Here is a 15,588-nt window from a genome sequence, read left to right as displayed (position 1 = left end):
TTTTTTTTTTTTTTTTTTTTTTTTTCTCTTTTAATTTCTGGTACTGGGAATTGAACTCAGGACCTTGCGCTTGCAAGGTAGGTGCAGCTCCACTGAGGTAAATCCCCAGATGGTGAGACATTCTTGAGTTCTTGCTGGTCTTCCTGTTTTCTTTGGAGGTTCTTGTGATGTTTCACCTGTCTTTTCACTGCTCTGCTCCAGAATTATTTTGTGGAGTTCTTTGGGCAGATCATACTGTTCTTCCTCTGTTGTGGTTAATCATTTCTCAGTTCAGACCCAGTCCTCAAAAATTTTCAGTGATATTTTGTGCTTGTTATTTTCTTTGTAAACTATGACATGTTTAGGCTTGAGTAAAACGCAACCATTGGTGAACACTTTGTGTTTCGAGTCATCATAGTTGGTGTATAACGCATCAACAGTGTCTATTCTGCCTTTCGTTTGTTGTCAGATGTGACCATTTCTGGCTTCCTTTGTGTTGCAGATTCCCTGCCAGTCTTTGTTTGAAACAGGGTCTCACTGTGCAGTGCAGGCTGAGCTTCACCTTATGTAGCACAAGCTGATTTTGAACTCATGGGATTCTCCTGCCTCAGCATCCCAAGTGCAGGGATTACAGGTGTCTGTCACCCAGCGTCACTGTCAGTCTTATCGTCATGGTGTAACATTGGCATTATCAATTCTCCTTTGTTTTTCTTTACCTAATATGAGGCCAGTGTATGTCTTTCTGAAATCCAAAGATTGTATTATACATTTCTTTATTGTGAACTTGGCAGTATTTTTTCAGAAATATCCACTTTGTTCTTGGGCATAGTTCCCATGCTGATCAACAGTGTTCTTTTAGTAAATGTAGCGTGAATGGCTAACACCTGAGCCAACTGTCGAATTAACATTTGAGTTACTTTTTGAAATAGGTGCAACAAATCTGTTCACAAAGTCAAATGATTTATTGTTGCACGAATAGACCTGGTATCTGAGTTCTAGAATAAAGTTCTAAATTCAGGGTGTAAAATGTCTTCACATCTATCAGGGCGTATATTTTTATACCGTATTTGGAGGGTTTACTTGACATATATTACCGAAAGCTTCAACAACCAGAAAATGATGCATATTGTTTATCAGTTGTCATGTGTGTTGGGCGGTGTATAAATTGCTTGATAGTTTGAAACAAAGCTTTGAAAAAATGAGCAATTAGCAGTCAAATTGTCAGAATTTTTTTTCTTTGTTAATGGGTCTTTTTGTCATCAGAATGTAAGCAATTTTGAAGGAAACCAAATCTCGAATATCATTCTAAAAATCTCAATGCCACATTTGTCTTTGGATTCTGATAGTTAGAAGGGTAAAGTCCAGCTGGGGATTTAGCTCAGTGGTGCTGTGCTTGCCTTCCATGCATAAGGTCCTGAGTTCAATCCCTGTTACCTGCAAAGAAAAAAAGAATGGTAAACTGCTGTGAAGGTCTTTAGTTCAGATAATGAGATGTTCTGATAAATATATTTTTGAGCATTATATTGACACTTAGAATATTTGCTAGAATTTCATTGTTAGTGTATTTCAAAATATCTCGTAGCATATCATTTGTTACAAACAATTTCCAACATTGAATTGGCATTCTGTCCAATAGATTTCACCCTTGGCAAGAACCTAATAACATTTTGTAACCTAGTTCTAATGTTGCGTTGTTCATGACCATTTTTTAGCCTTTTGGGTAGTAAAAGATTTATTTACGTAAGTGTTTTCTTCCTCATCTGAATCAAAATCTTCAGTCTATACTTACCTATCTGTCATATGTTGCTGACTTGTTTGGCTTACAGGATCCAAGTCATCATGGCACCCAAGTCACCTAATGATTCAATTTTAACCTCCCAAAGTTGTACAAGTGGATTTTCATGTGATATTGTGCTGAATTGGGCTAATATTACAAGAAGCATCAATAGAAAACATTTAATAAAGTATTAAGTACACAAAATGTAACATGGTATGTAATATGGGTATAACTCACCTATTTATACTTTGACGTACGTGCATACATCTTGCTGTTAGTCATATAAAGTGGGTGAATGAAAAGATTGCTTCCTGTATTCCTCCAATGCAACTGCTGAGACACATAGCCAGCTATCATGCTAAAGTACTTCTTTTCATTTGAAAAGTATGGTACGGGCATCCCAGTATGAGGAACTGAGGGTTTTAAAATAATCCAGTTGGTAGCAAAAGATGAAAAGGTCTTCAGTTTATTTTATGATTCCTACATGCTTTTAACAGAAAAAAATCTCATCTGTAGTACCAAGGAAAACTGTATGGGGGGTTATTTGCCCTTCTACTTGTGAGTATAGGCATATAGATGTAAAGATTATAAAATATTAGCATTTAGAATCCAGCAACATATCAAGTGAGTATTATTATTATTCTGTTGTCCAAGAAGGATTTACTCTAAGAATTTGTAAGGAGACTTAATTACAAAACAATTACAAAACTTAATTACAAATGTATACTTCATAACAATAAATTAAAGGAGAAAAATTACACATAAACAGATCCTAAAAAATTGGTAATTTTCATTATTTTTGTTGTAGATAAGGTGTACAACATTGATATTTTTATACACATTGTGAAATGACAAGTACAGTCAAGCAAATTAACTATCACCTTGAGTAGATGCCTTTGTGCGAGAAGAGCACACACATTTTAGATGCTCTTCTCACACAAAGGCACCTATCTACTCAAGGTATATGATGCTGCCTTACTGTTGTTCTTGCTGTGTATTAGATCATACTTATTCATCCTACACAATTGCAACTTTGTACCCTTTGGTTTACCCCACCACCACTATTTTACTGTTTGAATTTTTGTTAAGGTTACACATATAATTGAGGTCATGCACTACTTTTTTTTCCTGTATCTGGCTTATTTCACATAATATAATGTCCTCCAGTTTCATCCAAGATGGTTCTTGCAGGCTCTCGCTTTTCAAAGCTGAATAATCCATGTTTATCTCTCATCCGCCAATGGACACATAGGTCGTCTTCATATTTTGGTTATTAGGAGAAAGGCTGTAATGAGTATGGAAGTGCAGATATCTCCATGATATACTGATTTCATTTTCTTTGTGTATACACTCTGAAGTGGAATTTCTGGGTCATATGATAGTTTTATTTTCCACACTGTTAAGGACTCTCCATACTGCTTTCAGTAGTGGCTGTACTAAATCAACACTCCTCCCTTCTTTTTCTTCATATCCTTGCCAACCCTTCTCTCTTATTTTTGATAAAAACCATCCTAACAGGTGTGAGGTAATACCTCCTTGTGGCTTTGGTGTGCATTTCCTAGAGAACTAGTGATGCTGAGCACCTTTTCATACACCTGGTAGCTGTTTGTATGTCTTCTTTGGAAAAATATTTGGGTCCTTTGCTCATTTTCTAATTGGGTTATTTGTTTTTTGTTAATGATATGAATCCCTTATATATTTTATGTTACTCTATTAACTCATCAAATACATGGTTTGCAGATATTTTCTTCCATCTTTCATGCTGCTTTTTTATTGTTTCCTTCGCTCTGTAGAAATTTTTTACTTTGATAGACTCTCACTTGTTAATTTTTGAGCAGTTATTTTTAGTTGAACTTGAAGGTTAAAAAAGATGTAGCAAACCACCTAGAAATAATAAACATGAGGTGTCTAAAACTTCACTAGTACCCACGTAGCAAGTTAAAATGTAAAATTAGATAGGAAGTCTGTTATGGTCATTAATTTTCAAGTTTCTGAGAGGTTCTAGCAGACTAAGGTGATAAACTGTAGAAAAGAAGCAATAAAAATACTTCTCTAATTTATGAAATTATAAACCTAGTATACCCAAAAGACTATAGTTAAAAAAAAAGACTATAATTTGGTAAGGTAGATTGTGTACAAGATGTATATTAAAAAATCTTCTCTGTCTTTTAGCAGAAACATTTAGAAAGGGAATTGGAGAAATATCCTATTTACTTAGTAGCAGTAGTATTTTTGAGATGAGGTCCCGCTCTATTGCCCATGCTGATCTTGAACTCATGGGCTCAAAGGTTCCTTCTTGTTTCAGCTTCCCAGATAGTTGGGCAATGTGTGCACTACCATGCTTGGCAACTATCCTATTTATAATGAAAATAAAAACTATGGCTAGGGCTGATGGTACGTGCATTTAGTCCCAGCTACTTGGGAGGTTGAGGCAGGAGAATTGCAAATTCAAAGCCAGTTGGGCAACTTAATGAGAACTTGTTCCAAAATATAAATAAAAAGGACTGGGATGTAGCTTTAAGGTACAGTGCCTGCCTAGCATATCACTGTGTTCAGGGTTCAGTACCACCACCACTACAATAAAAGTCCTATGATTTACTTTAAAGTGCATTTATCAGGAAATATAGAAAACATAAATCTACTAGGAGACAAAAAATAACCTAAGAAAACAGTACAGTACTTTTATAATTTGTGGTGGGGGTGGAAGGATATGATTCTTAAATAAGACTAAAAGCCCAGAAACCATAAAAGTATATATTTATGTTAAAAATCTTTGTTAAAATGTCATAAAGTCAGTGAGCAGGCAGAAGATCTGGAAGAAGTACAGTCCCTGACTTAACACTATTTTCACTTTACTGTAGTGCAGGAGAGTTCCGATTTCCACTTTCAGTACAGTAATCTATAAATTGTACAAGCTATTTAACACTTTATTGTAAAATGGGGAGAGCCAGATGAGAAAGTTTTATCAGTGCTAAGTTACAGTTAAATAGGAGTTAGAAATTCTGGTGTGCTGTTGTAAAGGAGGGTGACAGTGGGTATCAGTTATGTACTGTGTATTTCAAAAAGCTAGAAGAAGGGATTCTGAGTGTTTTTACTTCAGAGAAATGGTAGGTGTTTGAGAAGGTTAGATGTATTTAACCCAATTTAAATATTATAGTATTTGTAGGTATATGGAAACATATAGTACCCTATTGTATGTATCAGTTAAAAAATAAAGTTACTAGGAAAAACAAGCTTTCTTATAGATAATTATGCTCAGGTGTTGGCTAACAAAAGTGGATTGACAAGGGCCGGGGATTTAGCCCAGTGGTTCAGCCACCTGCCTTGCAAGCACAAAATCCCCAGTTTGATCCCCGGTATAAAAAAAAAACAAAACAAAAAAAAACAGTTAAAAGTGGATTGGCAGCTTTAAGGTAGGCTGAACTCTGATGTTTGGTAGATCAGGTATATTAAATACATTTTTACTTTAAAATATTTTCAATTTACAGTGGGGTTGTTAGGAACAGTTTCATAAGTTGAACACGTGGACTTGACGAGCAAGGCTTAACAATCTTCAGTGAAGGTGGATTCAGGGATAGAAGTGGCAATGGGGGTGATGGATGTGCTTTGAAAGTGGAGGGAGCCATAAGCTAAGGCACGTAAGTGGCCCTTGTGAGCTGGAAACAATGAGGAAATGGATTTTCTCTCAGAACCCCTAAAAGGAATGCAGCACTATCTCTGCCTTGATTCTGGTTCTCTGAGGTCTCAGTTCAGGTTTAGGACCTCCAGAACTAAGCCACTAAATTATGAGTTGTTACAGGGACACTGATGACTTAATACAGCATTCTTGGTTAAAACCTAGACAGTAAGCCAAAGCTACAGATGGTTGCCTAAAGCTACCTATCCATAGAGGGATTTTGTTTGATCTAAATGTTTTAAATTTTTTTGGAATGATTTCCGGCATTTAAAAACACAAGGGTGATACACCAAAATCTGGATATCTGATCAGATGAAGTACCTTTGCCTGGGAGGGCCAAAAATGAGTGGCGTAGTGCTACTATTCTTTGTGTGACATATTTCATTGTGCTACAAAATACTTCATTTTCCTGAATATTTAAGGTATAAAATGTCTGTAAAGTCAGACTGATTGAAAGGAAAATATATAAAGGCTAGAAGTTGGCTTTGTGAATAACTGTATCAATTTGATAGCTTTTTGTTGCCTGGGGCATACATTTTGCTTTTTAATCCCAATTTTAATGAACAAAAATTGTTTCAAAAGTCTAGATTAAGCAATCTATGTGATTAACACTACATGAAAAATTTGATGTTTTCTTTTGATAGGCAGCCTGTGCTCCTTTATTATAGCTTTAGTCAGAAAGGAATCAACATTAATTGTTAATTAATAGAATTGTCTAAAATACTGTAATCGTATCTTTCAATATGGGGCTCATGTATATGTGTGTCTGATATTTCACATGCCCTGTCTATATTTAGTTATCTTATAAGCTATTAAAGATTTTAAGATATAAAAGTATACACAATGTTTATGCACAAGTTGTAAAATTTCTCAAATCATCTTTACAGTTTTTTGTTTTCTCCTCACATTGCCATTTTATTCATTCAAATTGTTTTTCTCCTCTAAAGTCAGCTTTCAGATGCATGTTTTTTTCCCACCCTACTCTGATCTCTACGAATGTTTGAAAGATTATGCACTTATACCTTAAAATAGTTCTTTTTTACTACCCAAAATAACAAAACAGTAGTTAAATTTTTTTTTGACAGTGTGCTTATTTGAAACTTAGAAATAGTAATGATTTTATCTAGAAAAATTTGAATGGGAATGAGCTTTAAGAAATACGAAGGTACAGAATATGACTGAAAATTTGGTGCATGCTTAAAATTTTTTTATTATAGTAAAAGACACACTGTCATTAATTTGCCTCAAAATACCCTTGCTTTGAACCTCTTGTCTCATTGTTCCTACTTTCTAAAGCAGTTTTGGAAGTCCTCTTCAGAATGTCTACTTCTGCTGTTGTGGCTGCCTTGATGTCCCGAGTCTGTTTAGAACATTTACCTTACATGGTCATTTTGATTTTTGGAAACAGCCAGAGAGAGGCACATGTTGCCAGATCTGGAGGATGTGTTTTTAGTAAGCTTGCCATTCTTTTATATGGCACTTGCCTGAAGCGTTTACCATAGTTTTAATGATACCTCGTAAAGACACTCATCAGAAAGGACTTCCAAAACTGATGCAGAAATGAGGAGTGGTATGTCACCCTAGGGAAGCAATTGAGCTAATTTATATTGTATTGCAGATAGTCTAAAAACTTTAATATCTGTAGTTTTGCATTGTTTTAAAACTCTTAGGAATTGTGACTAGACTTTGAAAAGCTGCGGGTGAAGATAAATTGCTTAACAAAACCATTTTTAAGAAAACAAGAGGCTATGTAGGTCTGGAATTAAGAATGCTATCTCCATTTATAAATGGGTTGGCAAAGAAGCTTTATTGTAGTTAAAATAGCACAAATGAGAACAGATATTTGGTCTAAAATGTTGGATGATTATGCTCTAAAGAAGGTGCTTATAATGAAATTTAAGTCTTGAATAGTGTAATGAAATAATCAGGATCAAGGTCTTTATATGTAAAGAATAAAAGTACATACACTTTAGGGAAATCTTAGCTATGTTTTAGAATTGCTCTCTGCATATCATTTTATGAATTTTAAATGAATATGCTTTTATTGAATGATATTGTGAGCGATGTCAGTGGAAATAAATAAAGTGTTTCCCTGTAGATAATAAGCAGCATTGCCATAATGTCAGTTTTAGAAGATAAAGATATTTTAAAAATTGAAGTTTTTTTTAAGCTATAGTACAAAATAGCTTATATATGAGTGTTTGGAATTGTTACTCCTAGTTGTTGCTACTTTCTTAGTGGGGAAAGGGAATGTTATAAATCAGCTGTCAAATTCTAATTTTAAATATTTTTTTAGAAGATAAGGTACTCCAAAATAGGCCTTAGATTTAGAAAACATACCAGATTGAACCAGTTTATTCTTACTAGAATATTTATGTACCTAGTAGAATTTGTAGGGAATTGTTTTGTAAAGTGAACAGTTCTTTGTAAGTTATTTTTAACCTCCTTTTAAGTTGTTTTATAAATCTAAAATGTGAGTACTGTAAAACATAATATGGTTAAAAACAGCAAGTTGGTTTCATCTAGTTACTGGTTACTATTTACAAGGAACTGGTTACTAGTTATACTGAATTAGTATAGTTAGTAATTATGTTTCTTAAATAATTTACACATAAGTCCACCCTTCAAAACAAGTTGTTTCTAGTCAGGATAGGTACTTTAGAGAAGATACAACAAAAGAACATAGTGTTTAAGTGTAGGGGGTTTGATTATTGCTTTGCAATAAGATGTTCTTGAGATTTATTGGACTATTCTTTTGGCTTGCTAAGACTTCTTTTCTTTTCTCTTTCTCCCTTTTCTTTATTTCTTTCTTTCTTGCTTGCTTGCTTGCTTGCTTGCTAAGTTTTCTTATTTGAGAGCAGCAACTAGAGTTGTATGACCACTTATCAGTGGCTAAACCATACCTAGCAATGATATGTAATCCCTGCACTTGGGAGACTGAGACAGGAAGTTTGCTGTGAGTTTGAGGCCAGCCTGAACTATATATTGAAACTTTGTATCAAAACAAAACAACCAAAAAACCTCAAACCCTTTGTACTTTATTTTTCTTCTTCTCTCTTCTTATGTGCCAAGATCCTTGGGAAGTCTGGTGAAGCCTATAGGTCAGTGAAAGTGAACCTTTTAGAACTTTGAATTAAAATAGCGTGCTGCAGCATCATGCCATAGATTTGCCACCACTGCTAGAGGTCCTTTCTCAGAGTAATATTTATAAATTTTTAATTTATAGATTAATCACAGAGAAGATCAGTTTTTGAAATGGTTAATGAAATATTTCATACCATAGAAGTAAATGTAATTATTAATATATTAATAGGACAACAGTTCTAATAACTTTCATAATGTAAAGTAGAGATAAGTGTAATCATTTTGGATAGGTATGGTAATTGTATTATGGAAAGAGATCTGTGATTTTTGTTGGTGTCAGAATCACAGATACTGAAGAAAAGAATTGATTTCACTTAGGTTTTAGTGAAAATGCAGTTATAATTTTTCTCCCTCTATGGTAGGTTGAGTAAAACCCCTCAAAGCTATCTAGATTCCCGTCCCTGGAATCTGTATATATTAGTATATCAGCAAAAGGGGTTTAGCAGATGTGTCTTAAGTGTTATGTTGAGATGGAGAGATTTTCAAGGGTTATCTGGGTAAGCCCTAAATGCATTATATGTGTCTTTGTGGGGGAGTGAGCAGAAGGGTTTTATGACGTAGACAATTACACAGTAAAGCACAGGAAACAGAATCAGGGAAGATGTTTTACTCTTGACTTTGGAGATGGAGTAAGGGATTATGAACCTGGGAATAAAGGAGTGTAGCTGTAAATGCTGAAAAGGCAAAGAAACAGTCTTTCCTAAAATTCTGGGAGAGAGTGTGGCTCTGCTGATCCATTGATTTTGGCTTGCTGATACTGGTTTTGGACTTTTGGCTTCTAGACTTGAGAATAAATTTTTCTTGTGGTGATTGTAGTTTGTTACAGCAGCTGTAGGAAACAAATATCTCATGCAGGTTCATAGTCCATCTGAATTCAACTCATAGACCTGGTGTGTGTGGGGGGCAGAGGTGTAGTGGTAGAGATGGTCCATGAACTCATTAAGCTCCCCTGCTTCAAAAGCAACTACTGTGAACATTTCTTGTGTATCCTTCCATTCAGAAACATTATGACAGCAGGGTGAATATTTGTCTTCATGTATCTAGTGCCTCCTTTTTAACATCTTACCAGATTTCCCAGAAAATAAGACCTAACTGGAAAATAAACTCGTGTGATTTTTTTTCATGATATTCCTAATATAAGCTCTACCCTGAAAATAAGCCCCAGTTAAGATCATCAATCACGTATACATATATAATATGCCCATTACATGACAGATGTATTGAATTATAAAATAACATTAATAAACCCGGCATGGTGGCACATGCCTGTAATCCCAGCACTCAAAGGCTGAGGCAGGAGGATGCTGTGAGTTCGAGACCAGCCTGGGCTACATAGTGAGTTCCAGGTCAGTCTCAACTACATAGTGAGACCCTGTCTCAAAAAACAAACAAACAAAAATAACATTAATATATAATTACATATAAATACATATTATTGACATTAATACTTAAAATTAGTGATAATATGAATTATAATTAAGTATTTGTAAATACCAAGTGAGCACCTTTGGATGAGAAATAAATGCCTAATTAAACAGATGAATTTAAGACTTATTGCTGAAAGAAGTTGGAATATAGGCAAAATGGATGAATAATGCACACATTTGAAAATGACCTGATGTGGTTGTGTCTAGTGTGAATCTCATAATTCAGTATGTCATGTGTTATAACAGACGTACCTAATGTACTCATGTGAAATAAACATTTTCTAAATTTTGGAGCCCACAATTTTTTGTCACTTTTGTGTGGGCCATCCTTAATTGTTGTCCTTCTTTGGTGCCACTCCTGTCTCATAAGTCTTCAATTAACACTTGATTTAATGGCACCTTTGTGAAGTCCAGCCTGAAAAGATTGTGGCTAGGGAGAAGAATGCAGGGGATAAAACCGCTGACAGCTGTGTCGTCGATGCACGAGGAGCAGGCTACGTGGACAAGACGTGCTCCTCTAAGGAGCACTCTGTTGTCGGACAGGAGAGATGGAGGCCAGTGGTTCTACAGGAAATAGTCACAAGAAATTCAGGTCAGAATTTGGGGTTTGGGGAGTTATTGTCATGTTCCGGAAGAAGACAACATGATTGTATTTGATTAAATGTAGGTTTTTGTACATGGATAAATGTAGATTGTTATATGTGAAAAAGTAAGACATCCCCTGAAAATAAATCCTGTTGCCCTTTTGGAACAAAAGTTGATATGAGACTTGGTCTTTTTGGGGAAATACAGTATTTATGTGAATTGTAAATACATGCATGTAGTACAGAAGTTTTAAAAGGATATATTGAGAGTCTCTTCTTTTGCCATTTCTCAGAATTTTTTCCTATGGACAACCACAATTAATGTTTATCCTCCCAGAAATATTCCACACATTCATAAATTTATGTGTGTATTTATGTTTTCTCACAGAAATGGTAGCATACCAAGCTGTTTTGTACTTTTGTCTATTTAATTTTTCCTTATGCCTTTTGCATAGGCTTCTTATATATACTTTTTCCACTGTTTGATGTAGCTGAACATAAATAGTCTGTTAATGGACATTTTAAATTATTTACTACCATTTGTTAGTATAAATAATCTATGTCCATATGTATGTATATCTGTATATGTAAAATTTTGAGGGTTTTTTTTTGTTTTTTTGTTTGAGTATATATGAAAGGTAAGTAACTAGAAGTGAATTGGCAGATCCGGTATTTTGGGCAGTTATCTCAGGGCCTCTCTCATGCCAGGCAAGCACTGCATCACTATATCCCCAAGCCCTTTATTTCATTCTATTCTATTCTAGTTTTATTCTGTTCTATTCCTATTTTATTTTACTTTACTCTGTACTTTTTTTTTTTGATACCGAGGATCTAATTCAGGACCTTGTACTTGCAAGGCAGACAGCGACACCAGTAAGCCAAATCTCTGGCCCAACTCTATTTTATTTTGACAGAGTTCCATTAAGTTGCCAAGGCTGGCCTTGCGATCCTCCCGCCTTAGCCTCTGAGTAGCTCAGATTACAAGTGTGTGCCATCGTACACAGCTTGTATCTTATTTTTAATTGTAGAGAGATAGGCTAGCCTGATTCAGCTTAGGTTTTTCACTCTCGAAGTGTGGAAAGAATCTAGGGTGTTATGCCAGTTTACCTAGTTCTTTGTCGTTGGACTTTTGGTGGAATGAGGAGAATCAGACTGGCTTGGTTCTCTTTATCCTTTTGTTGAAATACTTTCCTAGAATTTTTCATTTGGACAAGGCATAGACCTTCCTCCTCTGTCTTGGTTACTTTTCTCATTGCCAAGACAAAAATACCTGACACCCACAAGTTAAGGGAGAAAAGGTTTATTTAGCTCAGAGTTTAGGTTTCAGTCCATAGTTAGTTGGCTCCAAGGCAGGGTGGCGTGGCTGAGGGACATTGCAGATGAGAAAGTTCTTGGCTAAGTAGCAAGCAGCAGCAGCAAGTGACAGATTCTTCCTGTCCCTTTATGTTGTATCCAGGCTACTTGTTAAGGTGGGTAGCACTCACACCCATGTAGGGCCTTCCTATTATCCACACCCAGAACTAAGCCAGACCAATCAGTGGACTGATTTAATAATCACATCCCCTTAATCTCAGCATGAAACACTGAATTCTAGCATCACACACCATAGATCCAGCCACCTTGTAAAGCCCACCTATGACCTCAGGAGGCTTTGGGGAGACGTGTAATACACAAGCCATAAAATCCCCGATTTAGAGTATCTTTTAAAGCTGTATTAAATCCCAAGTGTGGTTGTTCTTTTTTGCAGTACTGGGAATTCAGCCCAGTAGCTCTCTGCCACAGCACTACATTTCTAGCCCTTGTATATTTTTTATTTTGAGACAGTCTTACCAAGTTTCCCAAGTGTATGCAGCTTGTAACAGGGATTGCAGGACTGTGCCACCTCACTTGACAACATGGGTTGTTCTTAAATTTCACGGATCTTCCCAGTGTATCACTTCATTTAAAAAAAAAATACATAGGATTGTAAGAAGAGATAGATAACTAACTGTATTTGGGTAAAAGGAAAGGTTGGACTATTGTTGATTTGAGAATTTAAATTTAGGGATAAATATAGAAATAATTGTTTTCCTTTATAATTCAAGATCATGCATGTAAGTTGTCGCTTTAAAGATGAAAGTTAGCAAAATACGGGTTTATTCTTTTGTTTTAAATGGAAAGGAACACAAAAATCTTTGCAGGATTTTTAATCCAAACTGGCTTTGGCAATCTTTTCTTTTTCCTTCCTCCTTTTTCACCAGTTATTTGTTATAAAATTATTACTTAGTTTGAAAGTACCTGATAAAAATATTTAAATATAAGTTGTAATTGTTTTAGTTTTCCTAATTCTGCTATACTTTATCAACTGAGAGTAAACTTGCTTTCTTAAAACTATAAATAAAAAGGCCTGTATGTTGTTTTCTTACACTTCAGGATACTCCCTTTTTTGTAAATATCTTGGCTTTCATACTGTTTAATAGAGATCTATAGATTAGAGAACTCAGGACCTATGTGATCATTTTAGTTATAAAGCCTACATCTTAGAAAAATAGTCTACTGTTGATTTTTAAATTTTAAATGATTAAAAACTATTGCTGGTTGTTTTTGTCTTATTTCAAATAATACTAATGTAGAAACATCTAGCTTTTCACTTTGCAGCCACAGGGTGGTAGACTATGTCTACTGTATGAAATTGTTTGGTGCTTGCCTCTGCAGCACATACGCTTTCTTTTTGATACCTTCCACAGGCTGCTTAAACCAAATTTAAGATAAAACAGAATTTTATATATATTTACATTGGTTATGCATATAAATTGTTTTGACAGCAGATGGTTTTTATAGAGTAGTTCAAATTTTATTTGAAGGGATTTAAGGGGCATGGACCAGATTTTATTACGTTAGTATTACTTAAAAATTGTATTTTGAAATAGTTGTATGCTTATTACATTGTTGCATAATAAGACTACTACAAAAAACATTATATAGCCTTTATCTAGATTTACCTATTTTTATATATTTATTATGTATACATATGTTTGTGTGTGTGTGTGTGTGTATTTTTTTGAGCCTAAGCTATATACAGCATGTCACTTTGCCCTTGAATGCTTCATTGTGTTTTTCCAAAGGATAGCGATACTCTGTGATTTAACCATAAATATCAATTAAGGAAATTTAACATTGTTAAAATACTTTCATTTATTGTATTTTAGTTTTGTCTTTTAATTCAGTAATGTCCTTTATAACATTTTCCCCTCCAGCTTAGTGGTCTCAGGTCATTTATAACCTTTACTTGTCATGACTATTTAGCCTCCTTTAATCTGGAATATTTCCACAGCCATTTGTCTTTTGGAATTCTTTTTTCCTTTTTTTTTTTTTTTTGGTACTAGGGATTGAACTTGGGACCTTGCGCTTGCGAGGAAGGCAGCCGAACCACTGAGCTAAATCCCCGGTGGCATTTTTTACAAAACTTTTGGGGATCAGACTCAAGGCCCTGCACAGACTAAGCAAGTATTCTACCACTGATATATCTCAGCTCTTACTGTTTTTCATAACATTGACATCGACCTCCCCTAACTAGAGTGTTAACTCATTTCCATTTTTGATTTGTCTGATAATTCCTCCTGATACAGCTTATACATTGCCAGCTGGCATAGGTGGTGTGTTAGGCCCATGTTTTATTGCTGATGTAATATGTTGTTGAAGTCATTTTTTTTGTAAAGTATAATTAAATTATTTTTAACTGATACAGAAAAACTCCACAATTATACATATTAAATGGATACCATGTAGTATTTCAATACTTTCTGGAAAAAATTTAGATGCATGTATGTAGACAGAGTTATGTGCCAGCTGATGTTGTACACAAGTGAACATTCTCATCCTTTTCTTTAAAGGGTGATACTTGGTTAATATTCTGAGTAGGTAAAAATCTTAAGTTGACTGGAAGGCTTGAGGTAGCACATTTTAACTTTGTTCCTTGCAGAGTTCTTTAATTCTATTCCTGGATTGCCAAGAAGAATGGTTGGTGTCCTCCTTGGGATCTGCCAGTCATTTTGTTGAAAAGACAATGTCTGAGTTGGTGATATTAGATAGCTGAGAAAAAATGGAGACATGGTAATTATAGATCTCTCAGGTGTCTTAATACCAAAGTAAAATAATTTTGTAATCCCTGTTTTTATGCTTGCAGCAGTGAAGTTTCAATATAAAATAAACACATACATGCTCAGTATGTTGACTGGAAATAGTATATAAACTTTAATAGGAAATCGTCTTTTTTTTTTTTTTTTTTTTTTTTGGTACCAGGGGTTTAACTTGGAATGTTGTGCTTGCAAAGCAGGTGGCAGAAGCACTGAGCTAAATTCCTGGCCCCGTCACAAGTCTTTTTTTAATCCTTAGTTTAGTTGAAGGATTTATTACTATTCAATGGTTGAAATTATGTAGGTTTGTGGGCAGGAAAATAGCTTAAATATTTCTAGCATGTTAGTTTTGCATATGTATAAGAACTCTCATAAGGCAGTAGGTACCTCTTTTGAAGAAAAGCCTCTTCTCATTTGAAAGTTTACAATTTACTGATTTTTTTTTTTTTTTTGCTTTAAAGTATTTTTAGCATCGGTATCACGGTGCTGTCCTAAAAAGAACATCAATTTAGTTTGCAGCTCTTTTGCAGAACATAGTGAAACATTTGAAACTTTTTCCATGATCTTACATTTAATCCATTTACTTTGATTACATATGTATAATACATATAAAATATGTATTTTCCACAGACTGTAGACATAAAAGATTTGAGGTATGAAATTAGATGAATATAAAGTAATTTGAATGCCAAAATGCCCATTAAATTTAACGGTAGAACTTGAAACATTATTGGATACTGCTGAGAGTTGTGATTTTTCTCAGCAGCTATCCTGCAAAGTACTGGAAGCAAGAAAAAATTAATGTCCATATTCCTTCCAGGTTTAGGTTTGCCTCTTGATTTTATGAAGAAATATACTGCTTAAATTGGTAGCAGTTTGTTGTTTC

At 34.7% G+C, this 15,588-nt stretch overlaps 1 protein-coding gene across 2 annotated transcripts in view; it reads left to right on the top strand.

The window, feature by feature from the left end:
- Positions 1–15,588, top strand: part of Caap1 (caspase activity and apoptosis inhibitor 1) — a 46,925-nt gene that overhangs the window by 10,296 nt on the left and 21,041 nt on the right. The window lies entirely within an intron of this gene.

Source organism: Fukomys damarensis, unplaced genomic scaffold, assembly GCF_012274545.1.
Source record: "Fukomys damarensis isolate Sample0158 unplaced genomic scaffold, DMR_v1.0_HiC HiC_scaffold_36, whole genome shotgun sequence".
Classification (NCBI taxonomy): Eukaryota; Metazoa; Chordata; class Mammalia; order Rodentia; family Bathyergidae; genus Fukomys; species Fukomys damarensis.
This window is presented reverse-complemented; position numbering and strand designations above follow the sequence as displayed.